This window comes from Oryctolagus cuniculus, chromosome 10 (genome assembly GCF_051225735.1).
Source record: "Oryctolagus cuniculus isolate XC-2025 breed Fujian yellow rabbit chromosome 10, ASM5122573v1, whole genome shotgun sequence".
NCBI classification, from domain to species: Eukaryota; Metazoa; Chordata; class Mammalia; order Lagomorpha; family Leporidae; genus Oryctolagus; species Oryctolagus cuniculus.
Window position 1 is genome coordinate 23,865,787 of NC_142876.1, and position 15,028 is coordinate 23,880,814.

The following is a 15,028-nucleotide window of genomic DNA, read 5'->3' on the forward strand; positions in this document are numbered from 1 at the left end:
ATCAGCAAGAATCAGGGAGGGACACCAGGGGACAATGCCCTTGGTACTTTTCCGCTTCTCGCAAAGGAAAGTGTGCATGATAAATCAGGCAGAATTGTGGTGAGATTTCCTATCAGTCTGATTGTTGATACCCTTTGCCAGAGTGGCAATGTAGAAGACAATAAAGGAAAAAATGACTGTAAGGACTCTTCTCATTCATGCATTTCTTATAGACCAACCACTTTTGAGAATGCTAGTGATGTGCATTTCCAAAGCATTAATGGACTTACACTCATATCCAAATGCAAGTCTGATATGTCTTCTTAAGAGTGCAGATAGTACTTCAACCTACTGATTTGAATATATACTCAGAATTGGGATGACTGGATCACGTGATAATACTATTTTAGTTTTAGGAATTTCCACAGTGCCTTATGAAATGCCTATGACATGTATTAATTTACATCACCACTAAGATGCATAAGTGTTCTGTCTTTTCTCTGTATCCTTGCCAACACTTGATATCTTTTATTTTCTTTTTGATAATAACTATTTCAACAGGTGTGAGGTATTTTCTCATCATGGTTCTAATTTGTATTTCCCTGATGATTAATAATGCTGAACTTTTTTCAGATATATGACCCATTTGTATATCTTTTAAGAAATGTCTATTCAGGACCTTTGCACATTTTTTAAAAAAATAGGTTTGTTTACTATTTTCTTATTCAGTTTTTGAGTTCTTGTGTGTATTAGATATATTTCCCTTGTTAGATGTATGATTTGGCAACATTTCCTCCCAGTGTGTGGGCTGTTTCTTCACTCTGTCAGTTGTTAACTTTCCTATGCAGAAGCTTTTTAATTTGATACAATCCTATTTGCATATTTCTGTTTGTGTTGCCTGTTCTATTCAGGCCATTCTAAGAAATCATTGCCAAGACCAGTGTTCTGGAGTTTTCTCTTATATTTTCTTCTAGTAGTTTTACAGGTTTGAGTCTTACATTTAAATCTTTAATCCATTCTGAGTTGATTCTTGTACATCAGGTGATATAAGGGCCCATTTTCATTTTATGTATGAGTATACCACTTATCCCAGCACTATTTATTGAATAAGTTATGCTTTCCTCATTGTGGGTCTTGGCACATTTTTCAGAAATCAATTGACGATAAGTTTATGAGTTTTGAGTATGAATTTCTGTGGTTTTTTTTATCCCATTCAATTGGGATAAAATGACAAATGTCATTGTTTTTACCCCAGTGCAAGACTGCCTTCTTTATAACAATTTTGTAGTAAATTTGGAAGTAAGGCAACAAAGCCTCTTGCTTTTTTTTCCTCACCACTGTGTTGGTGGTGATGTGGAATCTTTCATGATCCCAAACAAATTTGGAGATTTTTATTACTTGACTAGTGTGAACTTTAAACAATATTAATTTTTCCAATACATGAATATGGATATCTTTCCACTTATTTGTCTTGTGCATTCATTTATAAGGCTTATTACACTGAAACCTCCATTTTTAAAGTTTGATAACACGTCAAGAGATAAAATACAAAATAAACTAGATGATAAATATGTGGCCTGGAAAAAAGTACCATTGCTTTAAGAAAACTAGGATTCGTATCTGACTGATGATTGACCCTCGCTCAACACCAGCCTCGATGGCTTCTAATCCAGGAGTCTCCCTTGTAAAAAGTGCTGACAACACTTTAGTGTCTCCCAGTAGTGGACAAAGTTTGGGGACTCATATTCTTCATATCATTCATTGTATAATCTTTATCTTATGTGCAAATCTCACTTTGTTTTCTTTGTTGGTTCAGTAAGTATACCAATTCTTATAAATCCTCTACCTTGAACCTGAATACTACACATAAGCCTGGCATAAGTTCTCATGCCTTATACTCTTATGTTCCTGCATTAAATAAATGTTCATCTTCCTTAATAATTGGATTTCTATTGTGGCTCTGATGATCAGATGGAAGTCAAAGAAAGAAGATCAATTTCTTATACTCTCTTATTGTTATGTTGGCTTGGTAATGAAATCTCTATTAGATAAATATAGAAGTTTTAGTAAATTACATGGAAGCTCAGTAGAATGAGGAATAAAAATTATGTCAATTAATAAGAGTAAAAACACCCTAAAATAAATTATTTTTTAAATTATATAATACATACGAAAATATGACTCCTTCTACATTGAATGGAATACCCATGCTTACTAATGTATTCAATTTTGTATGTCCATATTATATTTTATTGAAGTTTGTTACTATTCATTGTCCTCGTTTTCTTTTTTTAAAAAGTTTCTTGTCTTTATTTATTTTTTTTGGTAAAGATTTATTTATTTGATAGGCAGAGGCAGAGAGGCAGAGATAGAGAAATCTTCCATCCGTGGATTCACTTTCCGGATGGCCAAACAGCTGGAGTTGGGCCAATCTGAAGCCAGAGCCAGGAGTTTCTTCTGGGTCTCCCACTTGGGTGCAGGGATCCAAGGACTTGGACCGTCTTCCACTGCTTTCCCAGGTGCATTAGCAGGGAGTTTGGTTGGAAGTAGAGCAGCTGGGACTTGAACCAGAGCTCATATGGGATGCCAGCACTGCAGATGGTAGCGTTACCCACTACGCCACAGTCCCCAGTTTCCTTTTTTTCTAATGAACATTTTGTGCATCAAGATACCTTATGTGCTATAAACATTTTCCATAGAGTTTTAAAAAATTTCAAAGGTTTATTTATTCATTTAAAGAACAATAAGAGGGACAAACAGAGAGAGAGGGAGAGGGAGGGAGGGAGGGAAGGAGAGAGAGAGAGGGAGAGAGAGAGAGGGAGAGAGAGAGAGAGATTCCATCTGCTGATTTCCCCCCTAAATGGCTATAACAGCTAGATCTGAAGACAGGAGCCAGAAACTCCAACCAGGTCTCCCACATGGGTGGCAGGAACCCAAGTGCTTGAGCCAACTTCTGTGTTTTCCCAAGTGAATTAGGTGGAAGTTAGATCACAACAGAGTATCCAGGACTGGAACCAGCACTCTGATATGGGATACTGGTATCACAGACAGTGGCTTAATCTGTTGTACCACAACTCAGGCCCCTTTTCCTAGATTTTTGTTTTTAGAATTTTTTAAATTATAGATGTTTTAAGCACTTAGGACATTAGATTATCTCTTATTTTTATATTTTATTTTTGTCAATAAAATTGTCAATGCAATTGAAATCAATTTCTTTTTCCCCAAAATATTTATCAAATTTTCTCAGAATATTTACCTTGTAACTTTTCCTGTCAATTTGTTAATAGTTTTTCAGTTGTACATTATTTAGTCAAGTTTTCATAAATGATTTATCCTGATGATGAATAATTTAATTATTTGATCAGGTGCATAAGACAATTAAAAGTTGTTTCTTGGACATTTTGATTATTATATACAGTGAATAAATATTTTCATTCACAGAAAATATTTTGACAGATTTTACATGAATATCTAAACTTTGAGACTTAGGGAATCAATTTATATATCTATCTTATAGTTTATTAATTGATTATTTATCTGATTGCCCTCTATTTCCCACAATAATTTTCTTGATTTGTGTTAAACAAGGTAGACCCATAACTTTTGATGAGTGTCCATTCTTTTCACACTGACCTTTTCTGAATATGTGTCCTCACTTCAATTACCATCTGCATTTCTTCATTTTTATCCTCTGACTCTCAGTTCTCTCTGTAGATAATTAAGTCTCAGGTTAGCTATGCCATAGGATTGAACATAAGCAATTATAATTAAAATACTATAATATTAGTTCCTCTAGAGTGGAGCCTATTATTTGAAAAGAATTTCCTGAGTGGTCAGTAACCAACCACACAATTTACAAGAACTTAATTAATACTGGTTGACTAACTGATAAATTACTGGTTCAGGGTTACAAAGTTGCAAAAATATGTGGTTTATGATAATTATAAACAATCTCTCTTCTGAGACTACATGACAGCCAAGAGACTTGGAGTACACAGTTAATTAGTGCCTGCAAATATTGGGTGTCATTTTTTAAATTCTGATATCCATCCCATAACATTTTTCATTAAAGTACAGCTGTCAAGCTCTCATTTCCCCTGTATTGATAGTTTTCAATCTTGCATCCTCTCATATGGCTATCAGTGCTTCTGGCTGATCAATAGCAAGGAACAACGTACCCCTGACAATGGAACCTAGAAATTTTGTGACCCTTGTTCCCATAGCTACCATTAAATTTTAAAATCGCCCATGCAAAATGACTCAACCAACCCATTTTCATATGAATGCATGAGTTGGAGAATGCAGGAGGGTAATTATATTTGCTAATTATATTTTTAGGTACTCATCAAAAATCAAACAATAGAGCTATAAGAATAATAAGACACTGTGTATCTACTGCCTATCACAATAAACAGACATTACTGTTACAATTGAAGTCCAAGTAACTACTTCCCAAGTAATAGCCTCCCCCACAACTGCCCAAAAATAACCAACACTGATAATCATTCATATATATATATATGAAATAGTGATACAGATATCAAGCTGTATGCCTCTGGACTTTGCTTTATTTCTTTATTTATTTTTGATGAGATAATGGTACTATAAACGTCTTGTACATGTTTCCTGGCACTTCTCTAAGATATGAATGTCTAGGAATAGAGTCTCAGTGTTTCAGGGTATGCATATTTCAAATTTACTGAAAATTCCTAAATATGGTCCTGTTTATACTATTCTGCACTCCTAAGCGTAGTGCATAAGAATGTCTACTGTTCTACATCACTGTCAATGTTTCAGATTTTCAGACTTTTAAAGCATATTTTTGTAATCTAGTAGATGTAAACTTTCTCAGTGTGACTGAGAAATTTGTACTGCTCCAGCAATTAATAAGTCTGTCTCAGTATGAGATGTTAATTGGCTATATATATATATATATATTTGAAAGGCAGAGTTATAGAGAGAGAGAGAAGGAGGAAGAGAGAGAGATCTTCCATCTGCCAGTTCACTACACAAATGGCTGCAGTGGCCAGGGTTAGGCCAGGTCAAAGATATGAGTCAGGAGCTTCATCCAGGTCTCCCATGTAGGTGCAGGAGTCCAAGCAATTGTGCCATCCATCATTGCTTTCCAAGTGCATTAGCGGAGAGCTAGAACAAAAGTGGAGTAGCCTGGACTAGAACCAGTGTTCACATGGGATGCCAGTGCTACAGGCAGTGGCTTTACGCACTATGGCACAATGCCAGCCCTGGCCATTTATATTTCCTTAGAGCACGAAGCAGGAGGCCTCAATGGCCAAAGGTCTCAGGAAAAGCCAATCTTGATGGTTATAATTCCTAAGAGACATTGCAAAACATCCTGAATTGCTCTAATAATTACTACATCTGGTTGAGTTGAGCTGTGGATCTGATCATTCACAATAATTCACAAATCTCAACAATTATTTCCCAGCTTGTGATTACATTATTAGAGCCATGAATAGGGTGAGAGAATAGATGCTCCTCACTCTTAAGGATAGGAAAAGTCAGTAAGTTGGTCTCAAAGGGGCACATAGAGGTGGAAGAGAATTGAGGCAAAGAGCAGAGGCTAAGAAATAACAGTAATGCATGGGCATGGTTAAGTGGCAATTAAGAAATACAAGGAGAAATGTATACAAGGAGGTAAGAGGAGTAGGAAAGAGTGGCATGGCAGAAACCAGGACAAGAAAAAGAGTAGAATGCTCAACAGGTGCTAAATGGCTATGCCAATGAGATAGGAATAAAAAATAAAAATAAATTCAGGAATGTGAAGTGAGGATAAAGTATCAGTAAGAGTCCAGGCTTAGAGACCAAGTGATGTTACTTGAATCAAACTATCCACACATGAGACTACAGTCATCATTCTGTGTACTTTGGTTTCTATTATTCACTGACCCTAACTTACTGTCTTGTTTCTTTTATCACTTTTTTATTTAATTGTGAAACATCTCACTTGACATTTAAATGGTTGACAATTAAATTTATTTTGGTTTTAATTATTTGTTCATTTATTTTTAATTTTAAGAATTTATTTTTATTTATTTTTTATTTTTTTGACAGACAGAGTGGATAGTGAGAGAGAGAGACAGAGAGAAAGGTCTTCCTTTTGCCGTTGGTTCACCCTACAATGGCTGCCACGGCTGGTGCGCTGCGGCCGGGGCACCACGCTGATCCAAAGGCAGCAGCCAGGTGCTTCTCCTGGTCTCCCATGGGGTGCAGGGCCCAAGCACTTGGGCCATCCTCCACTGCCTTCCCGGGCCACAGCAGAGAGCTGGCCTGGAAGAGGGGCAACCAGGACAGAATCTGGCACCCCGACTGGGACTAGAACCCGGTGTGCCGGCGCCGCTAGGTGGAGGATTAGCCTATTGAGCCACGGCACCGACCCAAGAATTTATTTTTAAGTTTCTATTTTTGTCATATTCATGTAATATATAGATATTATATACATACATATATATTAGATTTTTTCTTGAAAACATGGATATTAATATCATAAATATGGGGTTTATGGCAATGATAACACAGTGAGGAAAGAAGGGTATATTATCATGTAGATGAAGGGTAGAAAGAAGGTAGAAAGAAGGGTATATTATCATGTTGATGAAGATAGTATTTATGACTGTCTCTATAGCAAATAATATAACATACACACTTTTTATACTCTATAAATTAACTTCGGCATATAAGAAAAAACATGTGATATCTGTCTTTCTGTGTCTGTCTTATTTCTCTTAGAATAATGATCTTCAGTCCCATCCATTTTGCTGCATTTTGTGGGGTACAGTGTGACACTTTATATGTACACAATGTGTAATGATCAAACGGATTAGTTACTGATACACAATAATGGCACATGTCTCTAATGAGAATTATAGTTAATAAAATATATGGTATTTGGGATTTTTGTTAAATAAGTAGATTTTAGCTGCTGTTTCACAAAAAAGTGATTATGTAAGATGTTATATATGTTAATTTGACTTACTATATTATCTACATGGATCCCAGAACATCACATTATATAAACTTTAAATATACACAATAAAATTGACATTAATTACAGTAAAGAAGATGTTCTGATCAAATCAGGGAAATCAACAGTTCTATTTCCCCATCACTGCATTATGCCCACTTTAAGCTGCTTTCTTCCAGACATTCATAAAATACATAATAGAGTATGGTGAGCTAAGGTCTTTATCTTTTACAAATGTGCTCTTTTTTCTTCTATCTCATACACCTGACATCTATTTCAAATAGTTACTTTGACTAACACCAGCCAAAGGATTTGGTGTGTTGCATTTGGATTTTGTTTTATTTGTGAGTTGCCTGAGTCACAGACTCCCTGACATTGAAGCTGCGTGTGCTCTCCTTTCCATTTCCACCACCATGGCTCTGAGTGATGTCAGTATGCTCTTAATGATTCTCTCCATCTGCTCATCTGCTCTCTTGTTGCTCACCAATCCATTCTTTTAACTGCTTTTAGGATAATGGCCCTAAATACAGGTGTGAAGACTCAGTGGACTCCCATTTGCAAAAAAAAAAAAAAAAAAAAAAAAAGCCAGATTCCTTCATTAGCAGTCTCTGTTTTCAACAAGTCTACTTCAGCTTATCTTACTTTCAATGAAATTCAATTATGAACACACAAAATTTCCATTTGGCAATTTTAAATCCCTTAGGAGCAGAATCAATAATAGATTTGTTTTTGTGTTCCCTGAATTACCCATCTCAAGCAAATACATTTTAATTATTATTATATATTGCTGACATATACTGCGTACCATTACATAAACTGTTCTATTCAAACTTTTTCTCTCATGACTTTGAAGTTTATGTAAAAATACAAGATTACATTCTGGGTAACTCACTCGGTCAACAACAAAAATGACAGTTTATAGGCTTTATAGAAACAAAATGTGGGCATGTGTGGGCTGCAAGAGTTCCCAAAGAATTGCACTATTATTCCTACCCTCTTCTCATAGTTGTGAGATCCACTTCAAAAAAGAAACTCCCACATTCTGCCTCTTGTCCTGCCCTCCTTGTTCTTAGCTAGTCAAGAAAATGTTTATCATGGCCATGACTGCTATACATCTTGCTGTATTAGTTTCCATTACTGCTGTAGCAAATTACTACAAATGTAGTGGCTTAAGAAAACACAAATGTGTTGTCCAGTTTTGAAAGTCAGGGATCCAAAGTCAGTTTCAGTGGGATGAAGTTCAGATTTTGGGATCGCTGTGTTCCTTTTGTAGGCTATGGAGGACAATCCATTCCCTTGCCTTCTTTAGACCCTACTAGAGAACTCCTGCATACCTTGGCTCATGGCCCCTTCCACACATCACTATCTTCTTCCATCATCTCACCTACTACTAACTCTGACTCTTACACCTCTCTTTTATAAAAGCACTTGTCATTACATTATAGATCCCTGGAATCGGAACATGGACATCATAATTCAACCTCCCATAATGATCACGTGAGGTCTTAACCTAACAGGGAAAAGTACCTTACTAATGTTACTAGGATGAAGAGCATTTGTTTCTAGACATAGCAGAATTAAAAGTGAGTATCTACTTCACAGTTAGCTGCAGCTCTTTTGCATGTTTCTGTAGCATCCTGGGCTTACATCTAGCATGGCCTTTATCATTCAGTTTTAAAATAGTTGATTCCTCCAATCACATTTTTCTTAGAATATCAGCCTTTAGCACAATGTTAGGCAAGTAGCAGATAGCTAACTAGTGTTAGTGGAATAGAGGGAATGATATTAGGAATAGTTCACATTAAAACATGATATCATGCCTTGTAATTATTAGCAATCAGTTAATATTTGCTGATTAATCAGGTGGACCAGAAAGAATAGGCTCCTTTTAGGACAAAAATTCCTATTTAAGTCAGACCCTAAAAATTACTGACTGGTTCCTCAGTGTTTGCAATACATTACCCTATTTTAATATTTATTATACAGTAATGTGCAGCCCCCCCAAATGTCTTTGAAAATATGTCTAGTTTCTTCTGAAAAATACAATTAGGAGGCTTAGGAAGAGTTGACGTAGGATTAGGAATCTACTTTCAATTAAAGAAGAGGCATGTCAGCATGAATTATACTAAATAGACATTTGCTGAAGATTCCTTCTTCAGATTTTTAATTAACCAAATCAGAGAAACCCAAACAATCTGACGTTAAATAAAACTAGGCAATAAGAATTTGACCTTTATCAGTTCACAAGATTGAAATATACATTTACAATGGTGCTGGTACTGTAGCATAGCAGGTTAAGCTCTACTTGAGGCACCAGGATCCCATATGGGTGCTGTTCCAGTGCCGGCTGCTTCATTTCTAATCTAGCTCTCTGCTAATGCACATGGGAAAGCAATGAAAGATGACCCAAGTACATGGGCCTCTGCCACCCATGTGAGAGACCCAGATGAAGCCCTGGCTCCTGGCCCAGCCCTGGCCATTACAGGCATTTGGAGAGTTATACCATTGGATGGAAGATTGGAAGGTCTCTCTCTCTTTCTCTCTCTCTCTGTAACTCTCCATTTGAAATAAATTGAGCTTGAATTATAGTTATTAAGTATCTTCACAAGGAAGCTAATGCTGTTATCTCAAGACTCAAAGGTAACTGTTTCTAAAACCATTCCATGGCTTTACATTTTACTGAAAAGGAAATAGACAAAAGCTAATGTAATGGCTCTGCTGTTTTCTTGGCAAATTCACTTCTTTCAATGCAGTCTCTGATATTTGAATCATCTGTCTCCCTCGAAAGGAATACCCTGAGTCTTGATGACTCCTGTTTATCTGACACTTAAAATGGACTAATATACAAAAAGTTCTTGTCTTGAAAAGTGTTTATTTCATAGATAGTTGAAGAGGTGAATGAATGAATACATCCTCAGAATTGTCAAAGTTTACAATATACATGCAAGAGAGCAATGATTGCAGCACAAAGAAAGGAGTGACAAAATACAGGATTGAAGACACGACTGTGGACTATGGTTTTTAGTGAGAAGAATAAATCATTCTGCCTCTCTTTAATTGCCTATTCTTAATATCATCAATTGGGAAGGAAGGCTTCCCCCTTCAAAGACCTTGTTTGGCAGAAAAAACAAAATGAATACAGGTGGGGACAGGAAGAGGGTGTATGTATCCCACCAGATCTGTTCCTCATTCTCCACTCCACCCTAGAGCTTTGTCCTGGGCCTTTCCAGGTAACATCAGAAAGGGCTGAGTCACTTAGGCTCTTACAGAAACCTCTCTGAAGTATGAAATAAAATAGAGAAGATGTAGTATTACCTGAAGAAAACAGGGGTCTGGTATCCCAGAGCCTGGGATAGACAAGAGATAGGAGCTCTTTTGTTAGCCTGGGAACTAGAAACCTAGACAGCCAAGGATAATCATGGCTACCAACAGAGTCACCCAGAGGAGCTACTATACCACCCAGCAGTCAGACAACTCAGGAAAAAGAACTGTCTCTTCCACCACCATCCATAGGGAAACCACAGTCATAGCTATGCACTCACATCCTAACCTGAAGGACAGCCCTGGGAGTCAGCTGAACTTGAGCATAGAAAGATGTCTTGGGAGCCCAAAGCAGCAATGTATCACCAACCAACCATTTTCAGGCCATGCTCTTAAGCCAAATTGGTGACATGCACAGAAGGTTTCTATTATTTAAAGAAACAAACAGACAAGAACAGAAAATTCAGAGCCAGAGTACCTTATTGGATATCAATAAGTGTCACTAGACTAGATAAAGTAATGGAAAGCGATAGCGTGATAAGAGAAAAATCCGGCCAGCGCTGCAGCTCACTAGGCTAATCCTCCGTCTGCAGCTCTGGCACCCCGGGTTCTAATCCCAGTTGGGGCGCCGGTTCTGTCCCAGTTGCTCCTCTTCCAGTCCAGCTCTCTGCTGTGGCCCGGGAGTGCAGTGGAGGATGGCCCAAGTGCTTGGGCCCTGCACCCGCATGGGAGACCAGGAGGAAGCACATGGCTCCTGGCTTTGGATCGGCACAGCGTGCCGGCCATAGTGGCCATTTGTAGGGTGAACCAATGGAAGGAAGACCTTCTCTCTGTCTCTCTCTCTCTCTCTCACTGTCTAACTCTGCCTGTCAAAAGAGAGAGAGAGAGAGAGAGAGAGAGAGAGAGATCCTTCAAAATGCTGTGCTTGGCTGTCTTAAATTTATTCATGACAAAATGCATTTCCCATGGCTTGAGTTTTATTTTCCTACTGAATAAATCTGTCTGGAAAGAGGTCACAATGACCTGGTAACATTGTTCGATCCTGTTAATTGCTTTTCTCTTCAACATACAACATATTTCCTTGACTTTCATGGTCAATATTTTTCTTGCCCTTTTGATGTCACAAGACAAACACCCTTTCTCTAATGGCTTTGCCAGTTCATCCTCATCTGCACACCCTCTAATTATTGGAATGCCAGGTTTCAGTTCTTGGACTATCTCCTAGCAATACTTTCATACCTTGGGTGATCTCATCAAGTCTATGATGTGATTACACCATACACACATTCATGACTCCCAAATTCCTATGTAAAGCTTAGAATTATCTTTGAAACTGAAGATCTTTATGTCTATCTGCCCAACAATGTCACTCACGTCTAGCAGGCAATTCAAATTTATATGCTTATAAATGAATTCTTTATTCCTCTATCATCCATTTCCCCCATCCCACAAAACATATTTGTTCTTCTTGCAGATTTTTGTGCAGGTTGGGGGTACCTCTGCACTGGATGCCAGGACTGATAATAGCACACAAACACCACAAGAACTTAAATCTCCACAAGGAGACTTTCTGGAGAGATTAAGGCAGGGTTGCAAGTAGTTCTAAAAATAGCTTGGAAGAGAGAGAAAGGAGAAATGTTTGGCTTATACTGTGGTTAGAGGGTGTGGTGGAAGTGAGGGTTTCTGGGTACAGGCTGTGACCTTGGCTTGAAGTTCGTGTTGGTGCCAGAGGATGAAGCACTAGGGCTCTCGCATCAGTTTGCCTAGATGTGGACCAGAAGGAAGAGGGGAAATGGTGGTGCTTAAAAACTGTCAGCAGCCAAACATCACAAAAGACTTTAGGGTAGTTTTAATATATTCACTCATTTTACTAAATGACAACTGTATTTGTTTTGTTGAACAAAACAAAGCATATGACATCATCCTCTTTCTTAACCAATCCAGGAGTGAAGTCTGATGGTTTTTTCTTCACCTCTCATCATCTGCACTGCTGATCTTAACCATCTCTCACATGATTTATTTTAGTTCCTCCTAACTAGTCCTCTTGCGTCTAGTCTTGCCCCTTTGCAGGCCATTCACTTGATTGCACATTACTGCGCTGCGAAAAATTTTCCAAATGGATTCCCATTTCACTTAGAAAAGAAGTTAGTCCTTATTAAAAAAAAAAACAAAACATAGTCTACCTCTCCACCACCTATTCTTTGACTTTCACCCCTTTCACTGTCCCTGTCAGTCACTGCTATAGCCACACTGCTCTTTGCACTTGCTGTTGGCTCTAAGGAGAACACTCTCCACATTTACCTACATGGTTGTCCCTTCATATAGATCTCCCCTTACAAAAAATTCTATGTAAAATAGCACTTATTCGCACTCTGAAATCCCTTCATTTTATTTATTTGATTTTTCCCCGTAGCACTTATCCTCAATGGACAATCAGTGGCTTTCTTTTACTTACTTTTTTGTTAGGTTGTATGATGGTTGACAATCATATAATAAGTAACCATTGGTTATTTACTTCATGACCTATAGCTTTAAAGGCTGATTAGGATCAATTTCCTCTGTACAAAGACTTCACTGATGGCCATGCCATACAAAGCCTATAAATGCAAAAATATTCCAATTCATTCCTTCATCCAAGTCTACAAACATACTCAAGTTTCTGCCATCTGAAACAAAGAAACAAAAACAAAGACTACAATAGCGCTGCATCTCCCTTTAGTTGTTCTATCTCTTTCCAACTTTTGTAACCTGGGATTTTATAAAGGTACTGAGTGTGCTATGTCCTCTACTTCGCCTCTTACCTGCTCTTCCACCCTGGGACTGCCTTCTCCTCCCAGCAAGCCTCCACCCTGCTCTGTTATTTTCTTAATCACTGCCTCATTGCTAAATCTAATAGCATTTATCCCTTATTAGTATGTGCCCTTTTGGTGATCTGATAATACTGAAGACTCCTTTCTGAGGCTTTCCCTGTTTTCATCCTACCACCGGCTCTAAATTGCTCATCCTACCTCGTTAACAACTCCTTCTCTGTCGCTTTCATGGACACCTCGTCCTCCTCTGAAAACACTGATGTTGAATGGTTGGAGAAGAGGCACTCACCACTCTCACCAAATGGAGAGACAGAGGAGAGACAGGGAGAGGAAGATGGGAGAGAGAAAGGTGGGAAATCTAAAGGGGAAGAGGGAAGGAGGAGAGGGAGAGAAGAAGAAAGTCCACAGAGATCTAAGAATGAAGCTACAGAGCTGATCCAAGCAGCTTTAATATAAGAGTAGCATGGGTCCTGAAACCTGTTATTCTGACATAAATGGAATAAGACACCAAAAGGAGCACCCAGAGAAGGGGGATGTGAGAAATAAATTATGAGTAGTCCCAGGTATCACTCTGGTTTTAAAAAAAATTTTAAAAAAGTCACAGTTAGGGTGAAATCTCAACCCACCAGTAATTTTTAAAAAATGACTCTTAATTATGTCCTGTGACTTCAGAATTCCCCTCCCTAAAAAGAGAGTGGGGGTAAGGAGTGCTCAAAGCCCAGGAGCAAGCGGTGGTATATATTATAGAAACTGCGGGTTCAGCCCTGTGACTTCCCTGGTGCTGTGATCAGAGGGAGTGGAATTTGGATGTGGTGATGGCTGCTGTGGTCATATGGTGGGGTGGGCCCCATAGAAAGACTTAGGGCACACCTCGCTAGGACTCTCTAAGGCATCACAGGCCATTGAGACTAGCCAAGACTGGAGAAAGTCAGGGAGATAAGAGTGAGGACTCGGAATGCTAGAGAGTAATCTTGAGGCAAAAGGACCATTCACAGAAGGATTAAATCTACCAAAAAGCATATGTTAGCAAAGTCAAGGACTAGATAAATAAATTATGAATTTAACAGAAACAAATATACTAAAGCAAATTAAGTTTTGAGCAGAAACAAAGGGAAAAGACTGTTAATTCATTCAGGCTGCTGTAACAAAATACTATAAACTGGATGTCTCATACATAACAGAAATTTATCTCACAGTTTTGATAGCTGGGAAGTCCAAGATTATAGTACTGAAAGATTCAGTATCTGATGAAGGCCCATTTCCTGGTCAACAGGTGCTGCCTTCTTTCTGGGTCTTTACATGTTTTTAGGGGCAAAGGGACCTCCCTGGAGTATTTTTTTTTTTTGTAAGGATACTAATCCCATTCATTAGGGCTCCACCGTCATACTCTATTCACCTTCCAAAAACCCCCACACATACCTTCTAATGCTACCACAGAGAGGCTAGGTTTCAAGATATGGATTGGGGGAGTGGGGTGGGACATAAGCAACCAGTATATAGCAGTAAGATAAATTCTTTATAAAGAGACACAAGAACAAAGTCACAAATAACTGAAAGTTACAAATAACTAAAAAAAAAAACTTGAATGATGAGTCTTTTCATGAATTGATGACTTAGCAAACTGGCTTTCAGTGATTTGTGGACTTGGGCTGTTCATAAGTTCCTGCCCTGTTCAGCAATGTGACCCTCTAGCTGACTCAGTGTGCTGATTGTACTGTGCTGTTTGGGAGGGGAGGGCAGGATTCTTTATGAGTCAAAAATTTGACACACAGGTGGAAATTCCAATAGACAGGGATGTAGCTGAAATAATGACAATAAGGACGATGGGTTCAGCTTCAACCACAATGATTGTGTCAAAAATGACTTAGTCTAGCCACTTAGGTGAAGAAAAGTGATGGTTGGTACAAAAAGTAAGTGCAACATGTTTCAAAGAATATATCAATAAGTTGTCCCATTATTGTTCAGCATATGTGTTCAGGACAGTAGCTGCCCCAGG